This window comes from Phlebotomus papatasi, chromosome 1 (assembly GCF_024763615.1).
Source record: "Phlebotomus papatasi isolate M1 chromosome 1, Ppap_2.1, whole genome shotgun sequence".
In the NCBI taxonomy this organism is placed as follows: domain Eukaryota; kingdom Metazoa; phylum Arthropoda; class Insecta; order Diptera; family Psychodidae; genus Phlebotomus; species Phlebotomus papatasi.
The window spans coordinates 105,725,378-105,740,723 of NC_077222.1; the positions used below are offsets into that span (position 1 = coordinate 105,725,378).

The window sequence follows — 15,346 nt, forward strand, 5'->3', positions numbered from 1 at the left end:
TAGAGGCGCTGACTAAGATACTCGCCCTGGACGCCAAAATTTCATGGTACGCTACTATTGATCGCTAAAGGTCACTGATCAAAACAACATCCTTACATCAATAGTCTGTTATTTCTACCTAAATAACTTAGGTACGTTTGAAATTACCAATAACATAACATAAGTTTCCTGTGAGTTCTACAGACGAAGTTTTCTCAAGGTAAGAATTAGGTAAGTAAAACGTAAAACTTAGCGTATAATAATTTTTATTGTATTTATTACCTACTTTATTATTACGTGAAAGTAACTCATCACTTTCAAAAAATGACGTACTAGTTCCCTATTAATTACTATCATATTACAACTAAAGAACGTCATGCTGACCTTATTTTGCTGCTTGGGTATTTAACTATTTAAATATACAACCCATTTGTTTGGCACTTGAATAAACCCTTTGGTCCTAAATCCATATAGGAGAAAGCGCGGTACCTTCGCACGATTAAAGTCAACAATAGGGAAATCCGAAAGTTGTCGGGAAGAGATAATCACTCAGGGAAACACATCAACTATCTCCAGAGCTTTTGGCTCGGTCTCCAAGCCTTTATCACTGGTCAAGTCTTGCAATTTTTTTCTGAGACTCGTTCAGGGTTTTGGTCAGGGTTATAACAGAGCATGAGAGGGCACGGGGGCACAAATCTTTTACAATTTTTGTAATACTTGGCACAATTTTCGGATCTTCTTCTTCTTCGTCTTGAGTATTGCCGGTATTTTCTTTTTGTTAGCCTGAGTGATTGTCTCTTCCCGACGACTGCCGGATTTCCCTATTGCTGATTGCAATTAACGTCGGCTTATTCCCACAATGCACGATTGAAGCTTCGTTCAACTCAACTTTTTCTATGTTCCAAATAGATTTGACTAGTGTTCTATCCAGGAAATTTGAGGCATTGGAGTAAGTAGGGTAAGTGTGCCAAATTTCGGCATAGTTGCGTGCAAGCGACAAAGTCTCAAGTTTAAAATATAATATCTTAATATATATTGAATATTTTTGTTACTCTTTTATAAGGAGTGTTGCTTGGAACCTTGCAGACAGTTTATCATTTTTATTTTCTCTAAAATCATTCTTAATACATTTTAAAATGAATAAAAATGTAGACATAGCATTGGTGGCCTATTTCGGGTACCTTCATTCTCATAGTCTCGTGCACTTCGGAAATTCTTCCAATGTCTTTTTCACGTCATTTCGTTTGTCTAAGCTACATTTTTTTTATTCTTTTGCATTGTATAATCTCAAGAGTATCCAAAAACTTAAAATTCATGGAAATTCGAGGAACAAAAAATATGGCCGAAATTGCAAGCTGGCCGGAATTTGGCACACTTATCTTATTAAAATATAAAATATTAATGAACAAAATTAATTAAAAACATATTGAAAAAAAATGATTTGTTCAAAGATTGAATTGTCCGAAAGTAGCGCGCTTTCTCCTAATAGTCCAAGTGATTAATTTGATTATTATTTTGTGTACTTCACACCCTTTCTCTACTGTGTACAATGTGACTAACTTATTGCAGATTCAATCATAAACTTAGTACAAGTTTAAATTCATGAAACTTTTCCAAGCATATCCTCAATTATAAAGAAAGTTAAGTATAGAAAAGTTGTTGGAAAAGGCATCCCCCTTTTCCATCGTGAACCTAATTAAGTGATTGCATTGGGGTTTTTCGCGCGTACAGAATGCAATAATAAAGCAATAAGGATTGGTGAAATACACAAGGCGGAAGTATAATTAAGAAGTTGTGCCATTTTATGACAAAACTTTTTAATAACTCCATTCATTTTCACAATGTGTACTCGTGTCTTGTTTTCCTGAAAATTCAAAATCTGTGTATAAAATATTCGTTAACCCTATTCAGTGTCCTTAACCAGAAAACACGTGTTCAAAGTTGAAATAGAAAGTCAAACTAGAAGTGAAAAGATATAGAATTAAAGGGGTAAAAGGTGCCTGAAGAGGTTGATGTTGGGAAATGTGGTGCTATGTTGGTGGAGTATCCTAAGTTAACAAGTTGTGACATTCCAATTAATGAGACCAATTTTCAAATACATATGCATAAACTTGAGTGCTGACTTTTCCTCATGTTGTCCTACACCGAGGCCCATTTCAGCAGGTTTCGTTTGTGGGTACAAGAAGTTCTTGTAAAGTTTATTATTTGCTAATTACGTTGGATGTGTTATTTTTCATGCTTTAATTAACTTATACACAATCTCACTCTTAAGTAAACCCTCTTCATTTTTCTCCCACTGACTTTCCCAGAAATATTACACAACATAATTTGCATATGAAAGGAAAGCTTCCAATGAAGATGAGACGAAGCTTTTCACTCTTCGTGTTCTCCTATTGTGGCTCCTATTGAAATTTTAGTTGTGCATTCTCCACGAATATTCTTCATCGTCATTTCCATCCAACAGACATACAATGGAACATAACTTGTGACAGTCCTGTAAAAATATTACATACAAGAATGTAAATTCTGCACGAATCAATAAGACTTTCCTCAGCAGATGGATATGGATTGTGAGCCTGGAATTCAATATATTTTCTGGAAATGACAATAACTTCTTGTTATTCTCTTCGCACCTGAATTCATGCCGGCAGGTTATCACGGTCAATATTTCCAGATTATTGTATCGAAAGATATTCATCGTTATATAAGAGAGTCAATGCAAAATGTTCATTCAATTCAAGTAAATTTTACAGAGAGATGAATTGTTGTTGCAAAGCATACCAGTCTTTTCCAAATGCTCGAAGTTATGTCTTCTATGATATGCTTTAGAAATTTCTTACAGTAAGGCTTTCTTTATTACTGGTCGAAATCAGAGAGAGCAGTTATATAATCGACTCCTTTTCAACTTATCAGTGTCCTGAGGTTAAACAGTAAAAGATTATCATTAGGTAATTGGGTGTGAGCCCCGCGGTCACTTCTAAATCTGATCACCTGTTTTTCCCTAAAGAGCCTAAGGGCCTCGACAGACCAAAGGATTAGCCGAGAGACGGCTTAGCGTAATTATATTTGAAATAATGATTAAACTACATTTCCATAATTTTCCACTAAGTCGTCTCTCGGCTTAAGTCGTAAGTGTGTCTAGGCCATAATCTTCATTTCGCATCCATTTGTAGTGCGTCTTAACATAGCACTGGTACATTCTTTCCTACGCTTTTCTTCAATGCGTTCTGCTTCGGTCATTTAACTGTGATAGAAGTAACATCTGCATTTTCTAGACTTGGTTCTAGTGCCCCAGGTATGGACGTTGTTCCAACATTCTTTCTTAAACAACTCTTTCCCTTAATTCAGGGGCTTACCACTGACCTTTTTGATCAGGTTATTACCATGTCAATCTATCCTGAAAATTGGAAGACAGCTCTGGAGATCCCAATGGCAAAACTACCATAAAGCGGTCTTCAGACTAGAGGTTTAGCCCAGTTCCGGTAGGTCTCAAAATCCTAAATAGCGTGAAATTTAATTTCTTTTTGAGAGCCTGATAGGTTATTTATCTTTAATAATCCAATTTCCAATTCTAAGTCAAATTTTCCCAAAAAATCATGATTGATATGAAATTAGAGCAGTTAAGCCATTTGGCAAAGCCTTATGCCGAAAATAGACACAGGCTGACCCTGGAAAATACTCAGCTCGAAAATTTGGCAGTAAAGGATCATCCAAAACTATCATACACTGAGGATTTAGGATTAAGAATTAACGTTTAAAGCGTAAATTTCTATTAAATCTCCACACTTTAATTGCTGAAAGATTTCTTAAGTGCAATATCAATGGTTTTTTCGTACAGAAAAGAGCACTGTGACCTTCCCATTACTCCAATCGTAATGCATTTTTAGATTTTGTAACATTGCGTACCATTACTGCCGAACTAGTATGGATTTTCCTCATCTGCCGTCTCAATGCTAGGGGAAAACGCGTTACCTTCGGACAACTTAAGCTTCGGACAACTCAACTATTTTCCTATGTTCTTAATTGATTTTACACATAGCTCCTTTATGGAAGTTTGAGGCATTGAATCAAAACAAAAATTAATTGTGCGAAGCTTCAGTCGTTCGCAGTTAGCACGCTTTCCCCGATATTCCTGCTTTCATGAGCGTCAGCAAAGGGTTAAGTTCAATGGGCTAACCTCCACTCTTAACCTTGCTCGAGGTATTGGCCAAGGCACAACAATTCTTGGACTATTACTATTATCAACATTCATTAATGGCTTATTGGAAGTTCTTGTTTCTTGTCATTACCACCTTTACTCAGATGACTTACAGATGACTACGGTAACTTTGCTGCTCTTCAATGGCTCTGTTCTGTAATAACCTTTCGAATTTTTCTTTTGTTCTGCCATTTCGAATTTCAATATTCGTCTCGTTTAGTAATAACCTTCCCGATTTGAGAGCTCTCTCCGGTTGAGGTTTTTCCTTTACCGATTCGAAGGTATATCAGAGAGAACTTACCTAAAAACCCGTTGGAAGTTCGAACGTTTAAACCGACGAATTACACAAAAGTGAGCAAGTTCATCAAAAGGACATTTCTTTGAATGAAATTGCATTTACCATCCTTAAATTCCACAAAACTACACAAAAATTCACTTTTTGCAGCAAAAGTTTGCACACTCTTGCTGACATTGTGACAACTTTGTCGAAAATAATTTTTCTGTATCTTAACGAGAAATGTGCTTAAATTGAGCTAATCAGTATTGATATTTTCTGTAAACCAAATATTCCAAAAATAGGGCTCAAAATTTCATTATTTTTTATTTTACATAATCCTTCCTCGAATTCATTGAAACTTTATAAGTTTAAGAAGGTTCATGATGGCTATCTAAAATAAAAATTTCAAGCCTCAGTCTCTTTTATTTTAGAAAATAGTGAATATTGAAATTTTCGTTTTGACAAATTTTGCCCCAGTCTCCCCTACCGTCTCACATTATCAACAATGTTAAATGTTTAATTCTGTTTAATTCTGGTGTTTAATTCTGAAAGAAGGCGTAGCTTATATGACAACGAAATGTTGAGCAAAATAGTTCGTAAATGCTTGTTAATTCCTACTAGGAACATACAAAATACTCATAAATCGTGTAACTGGTATAACTTAACAAAAATTTTGTAAAAGTTAGCAGTTTTCTCACAAGTATTGGTCGAAAAATAATCACTTGAGAAACTTTTTTAATTCTTTAGAGACATTTCTTGCGATAATTTTGTTTTTCCTGGCAAAACTTTACAAAACGTGACATTTTTTTTCAAATATTTAAAACAAATGTTTGTAAAAGAAATACAAACTTTTACAAACATTTTAAGTAATTCCCTAGTTGGAATTCACAAACATTTACAAACTATTTAATTATTTAATTACCGAAGTTAGTCAATAAATCCTAAATTGACAATATTTTTATAAACTGATTGATATTATCCATAAGTGAAACACTTCCCATTGCATGGTGGCACAGCTTTAGTGTTTATCTATAAATTTTCGAGTAATTCTACTCTTGAAAGTGTACAAGAAGCCTTAAGTGGTGCTTGTGTCAATTTACTCCTAAACACGCTTCTCAGTGAGCTAATTGCTCGTGGAGGATCTCTGAAAAAGTGGTTGGATAGCAAGTTCATTGGGTAGGATAGATGGGTTGCAGGAAAAATTCTGATGGCCGTAGCATTGAGAGAAAATCCTATAAGAGCCTCTTGGTAAAAAAAAAGAAACTTTGTATGAGTGACACGTTTTGTAGTGAGGATTTTCGTGATTTAGTGATGCCAAAGAGAAATTTATAAGCATCACATTGTATCGAATGGCTGAGGTTTATTCCCTTTCTCATACTTATTCCTGACTAGAATAAGTGATAGCTGTGATGGTACTCATGCCAAAAAGATCCATGCATATAGCAATACTTTTTGGAATTCCATCCGTTCCAGGTGTCATCAGTAAATAGTCTCAGCCTCATTGCCACCTCATTACTGGCATCTCACATGGGGTATGATCGGTTGGGTGGGAGATAAGATGAATTCCTGTGCCTGCACAGGGCTAATTGAAATTGATTATTAGGCACTTCACAATGAATTAAGTCAAGGACGGTGTGGGTGGGAAAAAGGAGTACGCTGATGGTTGTCTAATGAGCTTCACTGGAAAGCCACTAATTTCATAAGCCGACGCCCCCAGGCGAGCATCCATTATCTTGTGACTTTCATCCAATTCCGCAGCCACGAACGAGAATGGGATCTTAAGTACAATATGCCACCAGTGACAATTTCATTCACTTCACATCTGACTTTCTTAACTTCAGAGAAAGGAAACTTTCAGATAAGAAAAATTTAATAAAAGAAAGCTACAAGATTTCCTTATTTTTGTAAGTTTTATTCTGAAGATGAAAATTAGGCTTTATAGATCACGTTTCTAAGAATAAAAATAATTCTGATCAATTGTAACATTTACCGTGAAGTCTTCAAAATTTAAGCATTTGGGGTATGAATGATATTCCAACCTTTTAAATTCGAACGATATTTTTAAAAATAACATAATTTATGTGATGGGTCTAAATGGAAGGGGGGGGGGTAATTCGATATACAGATTCTTCCCCAAAATTATTATGTTCACCTCCTAGCGCGCTAGGTTGCTGTTAGGCCCCCGTACATTCAGGTGAGTGATAGAAGATTGGGTCCCAACCCCAGTGGGAAGTTACGAACCTGAGGCTAATGAGCAAGGGATATAAAAAAAACCACTATCATCTTTCCGCACAAGGACTTCCACAAGGTCACATGGAGGTCAAACGATGGAGTGAAACGAAACCTTTTAGACAATTTCCTTGTCTCTAATCGGCACAGGTCCTATCCTGGACGTGGGAACATGGAGAGGGGCAGATTGTGACACGGATCGCTTCCTTGTGACAGTGGAAGTGTCAAGGACAGAATATCTCTTTTAAGAAAAAGACATCCAGCAGCAACTAAAAAGTCCTCAATAATCCCCAACGCCAAGAACAGAATCAAAAGGTATTAAAGGAGAAACGGCGTTTATGCACAAACTAGGAGACGATCGATGGAACATTCGAAGCTGTAAAGGGACCTGTCAAGGGTCACGCAGAAAAAGAAGCCATTGTTTGATGCTGAGTGCTAAAATTTATGTCGCGCAAACGTACTCTAGGCAGGGCCTCCAGGATAAGGTTCAAGGAATACAAGGCAATCCGCAAGAAAATGCAAAGACTGATTTGGCAAAAAACGAGAGCCTACATCTAGGATCAATTGGAAGACATGGGCTGCGTCGTCTCAGCGACGGGGCTACCAACTGCAGGTGTCTTTGTTAAAAGACCAGTCGGAAAACACACTAGTGCAGACAGAGGATGTACTAGGGAGATGGATCGAGATGAAAGATGGCCCCGATCACCATGAGGAAGGGTTCCGAACTGTACGCAGCAGAACTGGTTAAATAACGCGGAGAGGAGCTATACAACCACATTCACGATCTTATCCGTTACGTCTGGGAGTCGGAAACGGTGCCAGCGACTGAAACGTGGCCACAGTTGTCCTAATAGTATATAAGAAAGGACACGGACTAGGTTACAACAACATTTTATTACACCTTCTGGGTACAACAAACGATCATGAATCTTATCTAAGTCGTCGCAGCTGTTTGCATGAGGATGATATCAATGTTGGGTTGAAGTGCGGTAGCTATGAAGGAGGCGTTCGTCAACTTAGCCAATGCCGAAGACACAATCGGACTCAAAGTCAACGATGGAAAGACAAAATACATGGCAATCGGCTCGCAGCGCCAAGATACAACCAGAACCTTACGGGCAATTCGTGGAAGTTTAAGCCAACGGTCTTACCTATTGCGCCACTGAGATCTCCAAAGCTTCAAATACTTCGTAATCAACGTGAGCTCTGACAACACTATGAAGATGGAGTTCAGTGAGCGGATTGAAGCAGGGAATAAGTGATGCCTTGCTCTATCATCAATATTCCGTTCTCGAACAATGAGGCCTATTGTCATTCATGATTCAGGGGTAGTACCGATGACCCAAGTTGAAGAGCAATCGCTACTGATCTTCAAAGGACGAATGCTGAGACGGATTTATGTCGTTCTATGTTTCCAGTGAGGAGAACAGTTAGTGGAGAGTACCGTATCTGGACGAACCATAAGCTGGAACTCTTTTATGAGGAACCACACATTGTGACCTCCATCAGAGCATGCCAAATTAGCTGGCTGGGACACATCCAGCGAATGCCAGCTAAATGACGGCCTAGAAAGCTACTAAACAATAAGCCTGAAAGGACATGGATGAGCGAGCGCCCAACAAAACGATGAAAAGGACAGAGGTCCCTTAACTCTTTCGCGTCTTTAGGGTAATGTCATGACTCGGGGAAAAAAGTTTTTTTGGGTATTTACATTAATTGAAATCTATCTGTTCGTGCACGACATCATAATAGAAGGATGTAAGATTCTTGGCTCATTTTCTCAAGACTCCAGTTAGATTTCAATTAATGTAAATAGCCAAAAAGAAACTTTTTTCCCCGGGTCATATATGACCCTAAAGACGCGAAAGAGTTAAAAGAACGTTCTAGACACCTAACAAAGTTAGTGTTTAGACCTAAGTCGACTATTTGCTCAGGAAACTAGGATCCCCTATGTGATCTGTAAATTCATATAGATATTAACAACAACAAAAATAGTGTCACAACGTTCTATAGAGGAACTTGGGCTTTCCGCAAGGGGAGTTAGAGACATCCATTATTATTTTTTCTTACACAGAGATAGGGTTGTCAATTCCATGCCCCGTAGAATCAAGTTCAGTGAAGCTCACTGGCTGCAATTCGAACACCTTTAACTCTAGAAAAAATTCTGGTGACCTAGGGTATAATGGGATAATTTAGAATCATGTCCAATTTGGAACAGTGAGATTTCCTGACAGTTTCAGATGGCAAAAGAAAAAAACCGACGAAGAAGTACATGCTGAATGTAAAGTCTTACACTTCTTCGTGGCCTTCTTTTCCTCTTTGACCATCTGTAACAGTGAGAAAATCTCAAAATTCCAAAATAGACATGATTCCAAATTACCCAACTTTACCCTAAAGGGTTTTGGAACCCGGGACACTTACATCAAGGAGCTAATATAGTTCTTGTCCTCTGGAATTTAATATCATATAAAAGCAGTACAGTGTTTACAATCACCCCGTGTTTACTACAGCCCCAGTTTCCCGTACTGAACCAAAATCTTTATATAAATTGGTCTAATTGACAATTAGGGTAAAGTGGTACAAGTTGGACAATAGTACAAGTTGGACAGGGCTTTTTTTCTTGATAAATTTAGTACTTCATTTTTATTTGTATATTTTTAATGCTTTAGTTTTATAATTTGGTTCCTTGTGCTTAAAAAAAAATTAGTGCTGTATTTATCAAGAAAAAAGCCATATTCAACTTGTACCGGCGAATAGTCCAACTTGTAACGCTATGTCCAACTTACATCACTTTATCCTACGAGTTAAAAGAAATAGTAAGTTTCCTTTGTCAAAGCTTACATGACAATTTTACTTCTGTCTGTTTTAATTTATTTCTTTTTTGTTCGTTTCTACAGTGCATAAACAACCTCTACTGACAAGGGGAAGTGCTTTTAAAATTCCAATTCCAAGAATTCTCGTATCTATGGAAACTTTAAATCTAGCTTTTACTAATTTTTCCTGGAAAATTTCATTCATTGTAACGATAACCAAAAAAAAAAAAAGAAAAAATACACCAAAGAACTAAAGTATTTCTTTCATCTCCTATAATCCACCATATTTTACATAATCCTTATCTCTAAACATGATAGAATAGAATTATATATCCGACTTTAAAGTTAAATACACAGGAGATCAAAGTTAAAATAATTTTCCTCATGTTCCTGATGCTGCCACAAGAAAACAGAAAAGATTTTATCTGAAACTCCGCGTGTTAGCACTAAATGAGAGCTTTTGAGAGAGCTTTTTCTCAAGAGAAATATTTTCACGAGACGCGCAATATTCTGTTGGGTATTTTTCTAATTAAATTGCAAAGTAAATTCTTCTGAATTTATTTAATTTTCTTCTGAGAAATAATCCACATCAAATTAAATTATAGCTAAAATTATTTCTGAGAAAAAAATATGGAACTCGAGGAGCAAACAGTAATGATTCATTAGTTTATTGTACCAAATTAGCGCTGTTGGTTCCTGAAATTCAGTACCTATACCACATTTTTCCAGATCGTGTTTGTTCGATAAACTTTAATGTGACATGTGGAGAATTTTGGTAATCCATGTTTTGTAAATATTTCCTCTTTTAGATACGATTTCATTGCCAAGTTGGACAAATTTTGAATAAAACATGATGTTCTGCACGATTTTTTATTTGTATTTTTTTTTTTGGTATTTGAAACACTTTTATCAGGGGGTGGATAAGTGTAACCAAAAAGTGAACTGAGAGTGGCAGATCAGCAGATAATGAGGATCAGTGTCCAACATCGCGATGATTGCATCTGTCCTCAGGATCAGGTTGATAGGGCGATCAGTCTCCAGGATCGCTCTGAGTGGCAGCCAAAGTCAACCGTGAGTGGCCGAGACTTGTTTGCCCCCTGACATTTAATAAACAATTCATGGAATTACTAAACCTTGCGAGATTCACGATACTCAATGAAAGTCAGTATAAGCTTGCAAATTCCAATAATTCTTTTCCGTATTAATAGCTTATTATTATTTTTTTATTTAAAAAAATCTTTATAAGGGGGACCTGAAGAGATTAAAATATCTCCTCGGATTTTTCTAGTTTAATAGATTCACACTAGTAGTACAGCAAGGTATAATTTAGATATTACAATCAATGTTATCAACAACACAATTTTTTTGCATAAGAATAATTCTGGTATTTTTCAATTTAAATAACTATTGACTTAAAATAATTAAGTCATACCCGATAGGCAGCTTTGCATGCGTTCAAGCTCTAAAAATATTTGACTATAAATAAATATTTTTTTCAATAAAACTTTTTATTAATTTAAACTGAAATCCAGTTTTATTTAAACTTGTATATAAACATTCTTAAATTGTTTTTTATTTCAAAAAAACATTTGCTTATCGCTTAATCAAAGAAGTCACACTTGAGCAAGCAACAATAATAAGGTATAAAAAGAATCGCTGATGAGCGTATGAATAGTATTTACTTAATTCAACTGAGTCCAGGAGGTACTACAAAAGCTTAAGAATGAAGTTTTTTGCGATAGTGCTGTTTCTTGTGGTTATCTGCAGTGCTTACGTGAAATCAGGTAGTTTGGAGCGATTAACAGTCATTAGCTTTTATTAATAATTCCCTAATAAATTTTATTTTTATCTTAGAAGAACCGGTTTGTGGTCCAAACCAGGTGTTCGTTTATTGTGGTCCAGATTGCGATACTTACTGTGATGGCCATGACTGTGGCATCAGATACGTTAAATGTCCTGACAAGTGCTACTGTGCCGAGGGATTCAAACGCAACAACAGTGAAGTTTGTATCCCAGAAGAATGTTGCCCAAAAACTACATAAAAGACATTAAATCCAAAAAAAATCTGTGTCAAAATTTTGTTAAAACTAAAAATCAAAGTTTTAATAAATGATACTGTGAAAGTATATAATACTATTTATTCTAGCAATGGATTGTTGCCATCTTTATCTTATCTTTATTTTTCTCCACCAAAACCTTTTTTCAAATTTTAGGGGTTACTTAGGCTAGTATTTCGTTGATATACGAAAATACCGTTGTTTCGGTTCCAAACAGCTGAAAATCCGAAGCTAGAGGAAGAGAATAATCCGAATCCCGTCAGATTATTCACTTGCTCTGGTGAGAACTTTCTGGAGAATTCTTCCATTTTATTTGGACTAACTCTCGGCTGTTTTCACGGCCTTTAGTAACGGCTCTTTCGAGCCACCGGGCTTAACCCTTTAAGGACGAGAAGCTTTCCGCTGAGCGAAATTCAATGAAATCAAGTTTCCCTCGATATTTTAGCCTAAATAGGAGATTTATGGTTCAAAAGAAATTTTCCCATTCATAGGAGTTCTGGAAAACTATGGGTCATATATGACCCAATCGTCCATAAAAGTAAAATAGTACAAAATTTTCCAGGCTACTAGTTTACTCGTCTACTCTGTTATTTTTGAAAGATAAATAACTTGAATATATTTGTAATAATAAAAAAAAACATTTAAAGTACGAGTAAAAATTAAAACGATCAAAAATTAATTTTAAAAAATCTCATTCAATTTTTGGTCTCAAAGAATCTTGAAGATTGGTACACAAAATCAATAATTTTTATGAAAAAATTTATTATTGATTAACTATTTTGCGCACACATAAACAAAAACATGAAACAGTCTAACCTCAAATCTTCGAAAATCCACTAGAGACAGATTCGGTGTTTTTTACCTTTATTGACGATTGGGTCATATATGACCCATGAAAATTATGAAGCTTTCCCGAAAATACCAATAAACTATAATTTTTATTTTGTTGAGAAATATTATGTATAGTTATTTTAGTTTCTAGTCCCAAGAGGTTTTTGCTTAAAAAAAATTAGAAATATTAAAAATATTAAAATTCATGAACCAACGTGAAAATTTGAAAATTCGTTATTTTTGAGCTCTAATATTTTTTATATAGCAAATAGCTGGAGATCTGCAAAAAATATCCTAGATTCCTACATCTTTCTACTTCGTCATTATGTGCAAACTTTAGAAAGAAATAACTTCAGTTAGTCAGGAAAAATTATTTTCCTTATGGGTCACGGGTGACCCTATCGTCCTTAAAGGCTTAAGGCAGTAACGCCCCCTTGTGTAGGCTACCCCCGGGGTGCCTTGAGAGAGTTTAACCAAGGTTAGAAATAAATTTCCAACCTTGCAGTCCGGCAAATGAATGCCTCTAAGGAAAAATTAGTCAAACGATTTGCAGTCTTTTGTGTTTTTTTTTTTCTAAAATAGCTTGAGAAGCTTTTTTCTTGTTTTCTCACTTTTCTCGCAACAAAACGCTGTTTTATAAAGCTGTGGATGAATAAATTTTCTATGGAAATATGTCCTCTAGGTATTTTTTCAAATTTACGGAAGCCCGCCCGTAATGAAGCGAATCAAAATATGACAATACCCCATGTCTGACATTTGCCTCAGAATTTTTCAGAATTTTCACAAAATTACCTTTTAGAAATCGGCTCGATAAACGTATTTCCTTACAAAATAGAGGAAAATTACTTTCAGAAAATTGTAGAGCAGTAAATTTCCTATAAAACTGAGCTAATTAGAAACTTTTGAAGCGCTCGAGTAGCTTGTAAAAAAATAAAATATCCGTTTTGTGACTTGTTGCCCCAGTCTCCCCTACAGTTAAAATTGCTCCAGAGAGCGTATTTATCAACCGAATAGTATCATTCTTGCGTTCATTTTAAAGGTCTTGAAATTTCTGACAAGCTGGAGCGAATTTTAATCATTTTTGAACCGGTAATTTACCGGCTCATAACCAAGAAATAATTTTAAACAGAAATTGAATTATATTACTCATAATGAAACGGTAAATGAAGCGAAAGTAGTTTTGAGATATAGCAACTGAGTCACAACTTCGAGCACTTCGCAAAGCCTCAGACGCTTTGCCACCGCTTTTTGGGCTCTTTGAAAGTTGCCCCGTAAAATGTGCATTCTAATGGTTCTTTTTTTCATATTCCAGTTAATCTCTCTCATAAATAAAATATTCTGTAGAATAAATATTATGACAAAAAGCTAATATATTGAGTATTCTTTCATCTCGTCTTAGTTTGAGCTTGATATCTCAATCAATTCATTTCATCAATTTTATTCAGAATATTTTATAAAATTTTGATAATAAATTGTGATCTATCTGGAAGAAAATTTACAGTTTCAAATACTTCAATAAATTAAATTTATCCAGATTGTAGTCGTTCAACAAAGGCATATATGGGGGAAATTATTATATTCGAAGTATCGCAAATATTTCTTCTAATATAAAATTTTATTGCCAAGTTCAAGAATTTGAATTAAAAATCATGTTTAGCGTGACCTTAACTATTTGAAGCACACGTTCTTTATTATTCACTACATTAAAAATTTACCTGGATACATGATATTTTGAAGAAAAACAACAGAATTTATTTATAACGAGCTTTAATATTCACATTGTCGTGCAGAATGTTTATACTCGGATACACTTTTTTACACTTCGCCTTTTACAAATCACCAGTAATTTTTTGAGAATCATTAAAAAAAACTATCGTAATATGTATTTGTAGGCTTTTTCATGATTACTTGAAGATGCAAAGCTGTATCTACTCTCTTAGGAATGATTAAACTGTATTCGGTTCTGGAATTAAGACGTGTTCACGTTTAGATTGATCACGAGAAAAATGTTTCTAAATCAAAAACTACATAATATTTACTTAAATATTCTTGAAGTGCGTTATCTCACAAAACACCTGCTTTCACCAAAACAAAAAGCTTCACACTTCAGCAAGCAAAAACTTGAGATTCGTGGGAATGAGAATGTATTAAAAATAATTGCTGAAAAATTTAACTCAATAAAAGAGGAATGAAGGTATATCCTTTAACATTCTTTTTTAAACAATAGTTAATAATATTATTAATAATTCTCAATCAGATTTTATATCAATCTGAGATGTAACGGTTTGTCATAAAAATCAGATGTTCGTTTATTATGGCCCAGTTTGTGCAAATTACAAATCAAAACTTTAAACAACTAAAAGTATGTGAATTCACATAAAAAATTGTTCATTATTCAAAAGCAAACTGCAGAAATATATCCCTTTTATTCGTATATTATGTCTTCGGAAATTAATAGTAACTTCCAAAAGTACTCAAAAAATAGAGCACTGAAACACCTTCCATTAATAAACAAATTATGCTCTTTATAGGGGAAAACGCGCTACCTTCGGACGACTCAAGCCTCGATCAATTCATTTTGCAATATGTTTTTAATGAATTTGACCCATTTAATATTTTAATAAATAGTTAAATGCCTTAAATATCCTACAAAGAATCTTGTGTTAGATCCATTAAGAACATAGAAAACAATTAGTTGTCCGAAGTTTGAATCGTCCGAAGGTAGCGAGCCCCTAGTTAAATAAGGATTCAGTATTTTTTACAGTCGATTTTAATAAAAATTTTATGATTTAGAGTTAGTGTTGATAGGGCTTAACGCCGCCACCCTATGAAAATTTGCCTATATTTGGGAGTTATCTGTGGTATCATTTTGGAAGTACCCTAAATGATTGTGAATATTTTTTAAGTAAGTAAATAAAAAAAAAAGATTTTTGATTAAGAATTACCCTCAATAATATATGCA

At 34.9% G+C, this 15,346-nt stretch overlaps 1 long non-coding RNA gene across 2 annotated transcripts; it reads left to right on the plus strand.

Annotated features, from left to right (window-relative positions):
• Positions 1-10,257: 10,257 nt before the first annotated feature.
• LOC129799069 (uncharacterized) lies at positions 10,258-11,621 on the plus strand. 2 transcript variants are annotated; one of them, XR_008751491.1, is made up of 3 exons: positions 10,264-10,657; positions 10,743-11,280; positions 11,351-11,621. It is a non-coding gene; the product is annotated as an uncharacterized LOC129799069 (long non-coding RNA). The 2 variants fall into 2 exon arrangements; XR_008751490.1 differs by having other exon boundaries at positions 10,258-11,280.
• The last annotated feature ends 3,725 nt before the right edge of the window (positions 11,622-15,346 follow it).